General features: G+C 46.5%; 5 non-coding genes across 5 annotated transcripts; all 5 read left to right on the top strand.

Moving 5' to 3' along the window:
• Positions 1-414: 414 nt before the first annotated feature.
• LOC130313414 (U2 spliceosomal RNA) lies at positions 415-604 on the top strand. The gene has a single exon (XR_008861344.1). It is a non-coding gene; the product is annotated as a U2 spliceosomal RNA (small nuclear RNA).
• Positions 605-2707: 2103 nt separating this feature from the next.
• On the top strand, positions 2708-2898 carry LOC130313412 (U2 spliceosomal RNA). The gene has a single exon (XR_008861342.1). It is a non-coding gene; the product is annotated as a U2 spliceosomal RNA (small nuclear RNA).
• A 2091-nt stretch (positions 2899-4989) lies between these two features.
• On the top strand, positions 4990-5180 carry LOC130313411 (U2 spliceosomal RNA). Its single transcript, XR_008861341.1, has one exon. It is a non-coding gene; the product is annotated as a U2 spliceosomal RNA (small nuclear RNA).
• Positions 5181-7287: 2107 nt separating this feature from the next.
• Positions 7288-7478, top strand: LOC130313409 (U2 spliceosomal RNA). The gene has a single exon (XR_008861340.1). It is a non-coding gene; the product is annotated as a U2 spliceosomal RNA (small nuclear RNA).
• A 2097-nt stretch (positions 7479-9575) lies between these two features.
• LOC130313408 (U2 spliceosomal RNA) lies at positions 9576-9766 on the top strand. Its single transcript, XR_008861339.1, has one exon. It is a non-coding gene; the product is annotated as a U2 spliceosomal RNA (small nuclear RNA).
• Positions 9767-10282: the final 516 nt, after the last annotated feature.

Here is a 10282-nt window from a genome sequence, read left to right as displayed (position 1 = left end):
CCAATGGGGTGCAGGCATGTCCTCTATGCTTACAGCTTCCCGTGGGTGTTGGTTTGATACCGTTTGGGGACAGCCAAGGAGGCATCTGCAGGCAACAAAGGTAGGTGTGTGCTTGTGTGTGTGTTTCCTATGCAGATCCTAAGCCCAGTGTCACATGCAAGTAGGAGGAGTAAGAAGGGTTCCTGGCAAATCCGGGTTATGGATTGCATTTAAAAAGGCCCCGTGGGAGTGCAATGGGCCCCTGTCTTGCTGCTTAGCAATAATGGTATGGGTTTAGGTTCTGCTGTGTGTACTGGTGGTTGACTGCCCCCCCAGCCCAGAGTGTGCATGGAAAATTGTCTGGCAGCCTCCCTGACAGCAAGCAGTGATAGTGCCCATGAAGGGGACCTTGTTGGGCCCGCCCCTTTCACGGTTATCGCTTCTCGGCCTTTTGGCTAAGATCAAGTGTAGTATCTGTTCTTATCAGTTTAATATCTGATACGTCCCCTATCTGGGGACCATATATTAAATGGATTTTTGAGAACGGGGGCCGATTCGAAGCTTGCTTCCGTCGCCCTATACATTGACCCGATATGGCAGTATCTTCGGGTACAGTGCACCACCCCCTTACAGGGTTAAAAAGAAAGATTCCTACTTTCATTGCTACCTGCTTGCTGGCTAGCCAGCTAGCCAGCCCTGTGGGCCTTGCTGCTGCTGCAGCCAAAAAACAAAAGGTGGTGCTGCTGCTGCTTCTGCTGCTTCTGCTTCTGCTTGTGTCTGGCCCCTGTTGGAGCGTCCAGGCACAGGACTTCTGCTGCTGCTGACTAAATGGCCTCCTTAATTGGATCATTTGAGTAGCCAGCACACCTGTGCAGGTAGGGCATGACATGATAGGCAGCTGCCTTGATAGCGGGTGGGTGCTGAATGTTCCTAATTGACAAAATAAGATTAATGCTTATGAAGAAATATAAAATCTCATCCCTTCCCCAATATCGCGCCACACCCCTACCCCTTAATTCCCTGGTTGAACTTGATGGACATATGTCTTTTTTCGACCGTACTAACTATGTAACTATGTAACATAACATGGGGGGGGGGGGGGTCTCCTGGCTGTTCACACAGGTGTGTCATTGCTGTACATTGACCATGCATTGCTTCTGTGGTATTGCAAAGGCAAAGACAAATGCTTCCAGCCATCCATTGCACTAATGGATTGGTCATCAGCTGGCTGTCTATGTCCCGCATCAATATAGACCAAAGTACAGAGGGTTAGGCTATGCTATTGTGCACCTACCTGATGCATCAGAAGGTGCGAGGCCCTTGCTAAATTCTGTGCACAGACTTTGAGATCTATGCTTTAGACTGTATCTAAACCTGCTCCAACATGGACTGACATTCTGGCCTACTTTCAGCCGATGCGACTTGTCTGTCGCTGAACAGTCGCTTTTTATGTATTCAGCACCTATGTATAATGTTGTAAAAATGCTCTAGAAGCTAAAGTCGCAGAAATGTCACACATATTTGGCCTGCAACTTTCTGTGCGACAAATTCAGACAGGAAAAATCAGTATAAATCCTTAGAAAATTATCCCCCAGTGTCTCCATCTGCTGGCGGTATTGAATAAGCATTGCTGCACTGATGGGGTATGCATTAGACGAAAAAAAAGAAGAAAAAGAAGAATAATACGCCCAGAAAAGAGGCGAAAAGGAGAAAAACGTAAAAAAACGTGAAAAAAAAGTAAGAGGAAGAGAAGGGAAAAAAAGGTGGAAATGGGTTTAAAAGTGATTTCGGCGGAGAAATATATATATATATATATATATATATATATATATATATATATATATATATATATATATGCGCACACACACACATAGATATAAACGTATTCTCCGTTGAGATATTGCAGCCGCTGCTGTGTCCAGGCCCAGGAGCCTTAGCACTGTGCTGTGATGTCACTCAATACCACTGACATCACTAGGTGTAAACAACATCTCTCCTTTGCTGTGTATGTGACTATGGAGCTGTTTGGTGATGTCGTCTATTACGGCCTTCATAGAAGCAACAGGAGATTGTTGCATCCATCTTGAACCCTCAGAACTACAGTGCTATGATGTCACTCACTTCCACAGGCCTTGCAGAGTGTAAACAACAACAACCCAGCTTTGTTGTGTATGTAACCATAGGGATTTGTGATGTCACCTAGAACCTTCACAGCAGCGACAGCTTTATGAGGAGCATCAGCACTGCTCTGCCTGAGCAGAACCATCACCGCCATAGGTTGTCAAATAACCCGGATTTAACCCACACAGGTAAGTCCAATGGGGTGCAGGCATGTCCTCTATGCTTACAGCTTCCCGTGGGTGTTGGTTTGATACCGTTTGGGGACAGCCAAGGAGGCATCTGCAGGCAACAAAGGTAGGTGTGTGCTTGTGTGTGTGTTTCCTATGCAGATCCTAAGCCCAGTGTCACATGTAAGTAGGAGGAGTAAGAAGGGTTCCTGGCAAATCCGGGTTATGGATTGCATTTAAAAAGGCCCCGTGGGAGTGCAATGGGCCCCTGTCTTGCTGCTTAGCAATAATGGTATGGGTTTAGGTTCTGCTGTGTGTACTGGTGGTTGACTGCCCCCCAGCCCAGAGTGTGCATGGAAAATTGTCTGGCAGCCTCCCTGACAGCAAGCAGTGATAGTGCCCATGAAGGGGACCTTGTTGGGCCCGCCCCTTTCACGGTTATCGCTTCTCGGCCTTTTGGCTAAGATCAAGTGTAGTATCTGTTCTTATCAGTTTAATATCTGATACGTCCCCTATCTGGGGACCATATATTAAATGGATTTTTGAGAACGGGGGCCGATTTCGAAGCTTGCTTCCGTCGCCCTATGCATTGACCCGATATGGCAGTATCTTCGGGTACAGTGCACCACCCCCTTACAGGGTTAAAAAGAAAGATTCCTACTTTCATTGCTACCTGCTTGCTGGCTAGCCAGCTAGCCAGCCCTGTGGGCCTTGCTGCTGCTGCAGCCAAAAAACAAAAGGTGGTGCTGCTGCTGCTTCTGCTGCTTCTGCTTCTGCTTGTGTCTGGCCCCTGTTGGAGCGTCCAGGCACAGGACTTCTGCTGCTGCTGACTAAATGGCCTCCTTAATTGGATCATTTGAGTAGCCAGCACACCTGTGCAGGTAGGGCATGACATGATAGGCAGCTGCCTTGATAGCGGGTGGGTGCTGAATGTTCCTAATTGACAAAATAAGATTAATGCTTATGAAGAAATATAAAATCTCATCCCTTCCCCAATATCGCGCCACACCCCTACCCCTTAATTCCCTGGTTGAACTTGATGGACATATGTCTTTTTTCGACCGTACTAACTATGTAACTATGTAACATAACATGGGGGGGGGGGGGGGGTCTCCTGGCTGTTCACACAGGTGTGTCATTGCTGTACATTGACCATGCATTGCTTCTGTGGTATTGCAAAGGCAAAGACAAATGCTTCCAGCCATCCATTGCACTAATGGATTGGTCATCAGCTGGCTGTCTATGTCCCGCATCAATATAGACCAAAGTACAGAGGGTTAGGCTATGCTATTGTGCACCTACCTGATGCATCAGAAGGTGCGAGGCCCTTGCTAAATTCTGTGCACAGACTTTGAGATCTATGCTTTAGACTGTATCTAAACCTGCTCCAACATGGACTGACATTCTGGCCTACTTTCAGCCGATGCGACTTGTCTGTCGCTGAACAGTCGCTTTTTATGTATTCAGCACCTATGTATAATGTTGTAAAAATGCTCTAGAAGCTAAAGTCGCAGAAATGTCACACATATTTGGCCTGCAACTTTCTGTGCGACAAATTCAGACAGGAAAAATCAGTATAAATCCTTAGAAAATTATCCCCCAGTGTCTCCATCTGCTGGCGGTATTGAATAAGCATTGCTGCACTGATGGGGTATGCATTAGACGAAAAAAAAGAAGAAAAAGAAGAATAATACGCCCAGAAAAGAGGCGAAAAGGAGAAAAACGTAAAAAAACGTGAAAAAAAAGTAAGAGGAAGAGAAGGGAAAAAAAGGTGGAAATGGGTTTAAAAGTGATTTCGGCGGAGAAATATATATATATATATATATATATATATATATATATATATATATGCGCACACACACACATAGATATAAACGTATTCTCCGTTGAGATATTGCAGCCGCTGCTGTGTCCAGGCCCAGGAGCCTTAGCACTGTGCTGTGATGTCACTCAATACCACTGACATCACTAGGTGTAAACAACATCTCTCCTTTGCTGTGTATGTGACTATGGAGCTGTTTGGTGATGTCGTCTATTACGGCCTTCATAGAAGCAACAGGAGATTGTTGCATCCATCTTGAACCCTCAGAACTACAGTGCTATGATGTCACTCACTTCCACAGGCCTTGCAGAGTGTAAACAACAACAACCCAGCTTTGTTGTGTATGTAACCATAGGGATTTGTGATGTCACCTAGAACCTTCACAGCAGCGACAGCTTTATGAGGAGCATCAGCACTGCTCTGCCTGAGCAGAACCATCACCGCCATAGGTTGTCAAATAACCCGGATTTAACCCACACAGGTAAGTCCAATGGGGTGCAGGCATGTCCTCTATGCTTACAGCTTCCCGTGGGTGTTGGTTTGATACCGTTTGGGGACAGCCAAGGAGGCATCTGCAGGCAACAAAGGTAGGTGTGTGCTTGTGTGTGTGTTTCCTATGCAGATCCTAAGCCCAGTGTCACATGCAAGTAGGAGGAGTAAGAAGGGTTCCTGGCAAATCCGGGTTATGGATTGCATTTAAAAAGGCCCCGTGGGAGTGCAATGGGCCCCTGTCTTGCTGCTTAGCAATAATGGTATGGGTTTAGGTTCTGCTGTGTGTACTGGTGGTTGACTGCCCCCCAGCCCAGAGTGTGCATGGAAAATTGTCTGGCAGCCTCCCTGACAGCAAGCAGTGATAGTGCCCATGAAGGGGACCTTGTTGGGCCCGCCCCTTTCACGGTTATCGCTTCTCGGCCTTTTGGCTAAGATCAAGTGTAGTATCTGTTCTTATCAGTTTAATATCTGATACGTCCCCTATCTGGGGACCATATATTAAATGGATTTTTGAGAACGGGGGCCGATTTCGAAGCTTGCTTCCGTCGCCCTATGCATTGACCCGATATGGCAGTATCTTCGGGTACAGTGCACCACCCCCTTACAGGGTTAAAAAGAAAGATTCCTACTTTCATTGCTACCTGCTTGCTGGCTAGCCAGCTAGCCAGCCCTGTGGGCCTTGCTGCTGCTGCAGCCAAAAAACAAAAGGTGGTGCTGCTGCTGCTTCTGCTGCTTCTGCTTCTGCTTGTGTCTGGCCCCTGTTGGAGCGTCCAGGCACAGGACTTCTGCTGCTGCTGACTAAATGGCCTCCTTAATTGGATCATTTGAGTAGCCAGCACACCTGTGCAGGTAGGGCATGACATGATAGGCAGCTGCCTTGATAGCGGGTGGGTGCTGAATGTTCCTAATTGACAAAATAAGATTAATGCTTATGAAGAAATATAAAATCTCATCCCTTCCCCAATATCGCGCCACACCCCTACCCCTTAATTCCCTGGTTGAACTTGATGGACATATGTCTTTTTTCGACCGTACTAACTATGTAACTATGTAACATAACATGGGGGGGGGGGGGGGGTCTCCTGGCTGTTCACACAGGTGTGTCATTGCTGTACATTGACCATGCATTGCTTCTGTGGTATTGCAAAGGCAAAGACAAATGCTTCCAGCCATCCATTGCACTAATGGATTGGTCATCAGCTGGCTGTCTATGTCCCGCATCAATATAGACCAAAGTACAGAGGGTTAGGCTATGCTATTGTGCACCTACCTGATGCATCAGAAGGTGCGAGGCCCTTGCTAAATTCTGTGCACAGACTTTGAGATCTATGCTTTAGACTGTATCTAAACCTGCTCCAACATGGACTGACATTCTGGCCTACTTTCAGCCGATGCGACTTGTCTGTCGCTGAACAGTCGCTTTTTATGTATTCAGCACCTATGTATAATGTTGTAAAAATGCTCTAGAAGCTAAAGTCGCAGAAATGTCACACATATTTGGCCTGCAACTTTCTGTGCGACAAATTCAGACAGGAAAAATCAGTATAAATCCTTAGAAAATTATCCCCCAGTGTCTCCATCTGCTGGCGGTATTGAATAAGCATTGCTGCACTGATGGGGTATGCATTAGACGAAAAAAAAGAAGAAAAAGAAGAATAATACGCCCAGAAAAGAGGCGAAAAGGAGAAAAACGTAAAAAAACGTGAAAAAAAAGTAAGAGGAAGAGAAGGGAAAAAAAGGTGGAAATGGGTTTAAAAGTGATTTCGGCGGAGAAATATATATATATATATATATATATATATATATATATATATATATATATATATATATATATGCGCACACACACACATAGATATAAACGTATTCTCCGTTGAGATATTGCAGCCGCTGCTGTGTCCAGGCCCAGGAGCCTTAGCACTGTGCTGTGATGTCACTCAATACCACTGACATCACTAGGTGTAAACAACATCTCTCCTTTGCTGTGTATGTGACTATGGAGCTGTTTGGTGATGTCGTCTATTACGGCCTTCATAGAAGCAACAGGAGATTGTTGCATCCATCTTGAACCCTCAGAACTACAGTGCTATGATGTCACTCACTTCCACAGGCCTTGCAGAGTGTAAACAACAACAACCCAGCTTTGTTGTGTATGTAACCATAGGGATTTGTGATGTCACCTAGAACCTTCACAGCAGCGACAGCTTTATGAGGAGCATCAGCACTGCTCTGCCTGAGCAGAACCATCACCGCCATAGGTTGTCAAATAACCCGGATTTAACCCACACAGGTAAGTCCAATGGGGTGCAGGCATGTCCTCTATGCTTACAGCTTCCCGTGGGTGTTGGTTTGATACCGTTTGGGGACAGCCAAGGAGGCATCTGCAGGCAACAAAGGTAGGTGTGTGCTTGTGTGTGTGTTTCCTATGCAGATCCTAAGCCCAGTGTCACATGCAAGTAGGAGGAGTAAGAAGGGTTCCTGGCAAATCCGGGTTATGGATTGCATTTAAAAAGGCCCCGTGGGAGTGCAATGGGCCCCTGTCTTGCTGCTTAGCAATAATGGTATGGGTTTAGGTTCTGCTGTGTGTACTGGTGGTTGACTGCCCCCCAGCCCAGAGTGTGCATGGAAAATTGTCTGGCAGCCTCCCTGACAGCAAGCAGTGATAGTGCCCATGAAGGGGACCTTGTTGGGCCCGCCCCTTTCACGGTTATCGCTTCTCGGCCTTTTGGCTAAGATCAAGTGTAGTATCTGTTCTTATCAGTTTAATATCTGATACGTCCCCTATCTGGGGACCATATATTAAATGGATTTTTGAGAACGGGGGCCGATTTCGAAGCTTGCTTCCGTCGCCCTATGCATTGACCCGATATGGCAGTATCTTCGGGTACAGTGCACCACCCCCTTACAGGGTTAAAAAGAAAGATTCCTACTTTCATTGCTACCTGCTTGCTGGCTAGCCAGCTAGCCAGCCCTGTGGGCCTTGCTGCTGCTGCAGCCAAAAAACAAAAGGTGGTGCTGCTGCTGCTTCTGCTGCTTCTGCTTCTGCTTGTGTCTGGCCCCTGTTGGAGCGTCCAGGCACAGGACTTCTGCTGCTGCTGACTAAATGGCCTCCTTAATTGGATCATTTGAGTAGCCAGCACACCTGTGCAGGTAGGGCATGACATGATAGGCAGCTGCCTTGATAGCGGGTGGGTGCTGAATGTTCCTAATTGACAAAATAAGATTAATGCTTATGAAGAAATATAAAATCTCATCCCTTCCCCAATATCGCGCCACACCCCTACCCCTTAATTCCCTGGTTGAACTTGATGGACATATGTCTTTTTTCGACCGTACTAACTATGTAACTATGTAACATAACATGGGGGGGGGGGGGGGGGGTCTCCTGGCTGTTCACACAGGTGTGTCATTGCTGTACATTGACCATGCATTGCTTCTGTGGTATTGCAAAGGCAAAGACAAATGCTTCCAGCCATCCATTGCACTAATGGATTGGTCATCAGCTGGCTGTCTATGTCCCGCATCAATATAGACCAAAGTACAGAGGGTTAGGCTATGCTATTGTGCACCTACCTGATGCATCAGAAGGTGCGAGGCCCTTGCTAAATTCTGTGCACAGACTTTGAGATCTATGCTTTAGACTGTATCTAAACCTGCTCCAACATGGACTGACATTCTGGCCTACTTTCAGCCGATGCGACTTGTCTGTCGCTGAACAGTCGCTTTTTATGTATTCAGCACCTATGTATAATGTTGTAAAAATGCTCTAGAAGCTAAAGTCGCAGAAATGTCACACATATTTGGCCTGCAACTTTCTGTGCGACAAATTCAGACAGGAAAAATCAGTATAAATCCTTAGAAAATTATCCCCCAGTGTCTCCATCTGCTGGCGGTATTGAATAAGCATTGCTGCACTGATGGGGTATGCATTAGACGAAAAAAAAGAAGAAAAAGAAGAATAATACGCCCAGAAAAGAGGCGAAAAGGAGAAAAACGTAAAAAAACGTGAAAAAAAAGTAAGAGGAAGAGAAGGGAAAAAAAGGTGGAAATGGGTTTAAAAGTGATTTCGGCGGAGAAATATATATATATATATATATATATATATATATATATATATATATATATGCGCACACACACACATAGATATAAACGTATTCTCCGTTGAGATATTGCAGCCGCTGCTGTGTCCAGGCCCAGGAGCCTTAGCACTGTGCTGTGATGTCACTCAATACCACTGACATCACTAGGTGTAAACAACATCTCTCCTTTGCTGTGTATGTGACTATGGAGCTGTTTGGTGATGTCGTCTATTACGGCCTTCATAGAAGCAACAGGAGATTGTTGCATCCATCTAGAACCCTCAGAACTACAGTGCTATGATGTCACTCACTTCCACAGGCCTTGCAGAGTGTAAACAACAACAACCCAGCTTTGTTGTGTATGTAACCATAGGGATTTGTGATGTCACCTAGAACCTTCACAGCAGCGACAGCTTTATGAGGAGCATCAGCACTGCTCTGCCTGAGCAGAACCATCACCGCCATAGGTTGTCAAATAACCCGGATTTAACCCACACAGGTAAGTCCAATGGGGTGCAGGCATGTCCTCTATGCTTACAGCTTCCCGTGGGTGTTGGTTTGATACCGTTTGGGGACAGCCAAGGAGGCATCTGCAGGCAACAAAGGTAGGTGTGTGCTTGTGTGTGTGTTTCCTATGCAGATCCTAAGCCCAGTGTCACATGCAAGTAGGAGGAGTAAGAAGGGTTCCTGGCAAATCCGGGTTATGGATTGCATTTAAAAAGGCCCCGTGGGAGTGCAATGGGCCCCTGTCTTGCTGCTTAGCAATAATGGTATGGGTTTAGGTTCTGCTGTGTGTACTGGTGGTTGACTGCCCCCCAGCCCAGAGTGTGCATGGAAAATTGTCTGGCAGCCTCCCTGACAGCAAGCAGTGATAGTGCCCATGAAGGGGACCTTGTTGGGCCCGCCCCTTTCACGGTTATCGCTTCTCGGCCTTTTGGCTAAGATCAAGTGTAGTATCTGTTCTTATCAGTTTAATATCTGATACGTCCCCTATCTGGGGACCATATATTAAATGGATTTTTGAGAACGGGGGCCGATTTCGAAGCTTGCTTCCGTCGCCCTATGCATTGACCCGATATGGCAGTATCTTCGGGTACAGTGCACCACCCCCTTACAGGGTTAAAAAGAAAGATTCCTACTTTCATTGCTACCTGCTTGCTGGCTAGCCAGCTAGCCAGCCCTGTGGGCCTTGCTGCTGCTGCAGCCAAAAAACAAAAGGTGGTGCTGCTGCTGCTTCTGCTGCTTCTGCTTCTGCTTGTGTCTGGCCCCTGTTGGAGCGTCCAGGCACAGGACTTCTGCTGCTGCTGACTAAATGGCCTCCTTAATTGGATCATTTGAGTAGCCAGCACACCTGTGCAGGTAGGGCATGACATGATAGGCAGCTGCCTTGATAGCGGGTGGGTGCTGAATGTTCCTAATTGACAAAATAAGATTAATGCTTATGAAGAAATATAAAATCTCATCCCTTCCCCAATATCGCGCCACACCCCTACCCCTTAATTCCCTGGTTGAACTTGATGGACATATGTCTTTTTTCGACCGTACTAACTATGTAACTATGTAACATAACATGGGGGGGGGGGGGGGTCTCCTGGCTGTTCACACAGGTGTGTCATTGCTGTACA

The sequence above is a fragment of the Hyla sarda genome, unplaced genomic scaffold (assembly GCF_029499605.1).
Source record: "Hyla sarda isolate aHylSar1 unplaced genomic scaffold, aHylSar1.hap1 scaffold_1764, whole genome shotgun sequence".
NCBI classification, from domain to species: domain Eukaryota; kingdom Metazoa; phylum Chordata; class Amphibia; order Anura; family Hylidae; genus Hyla; species Hyla sarda.
The sequence above is the reverse complement of the archived record's forward strand: the minus strand, read 5'-3'. Positions and strand labels throughout refer to the sequence as shown.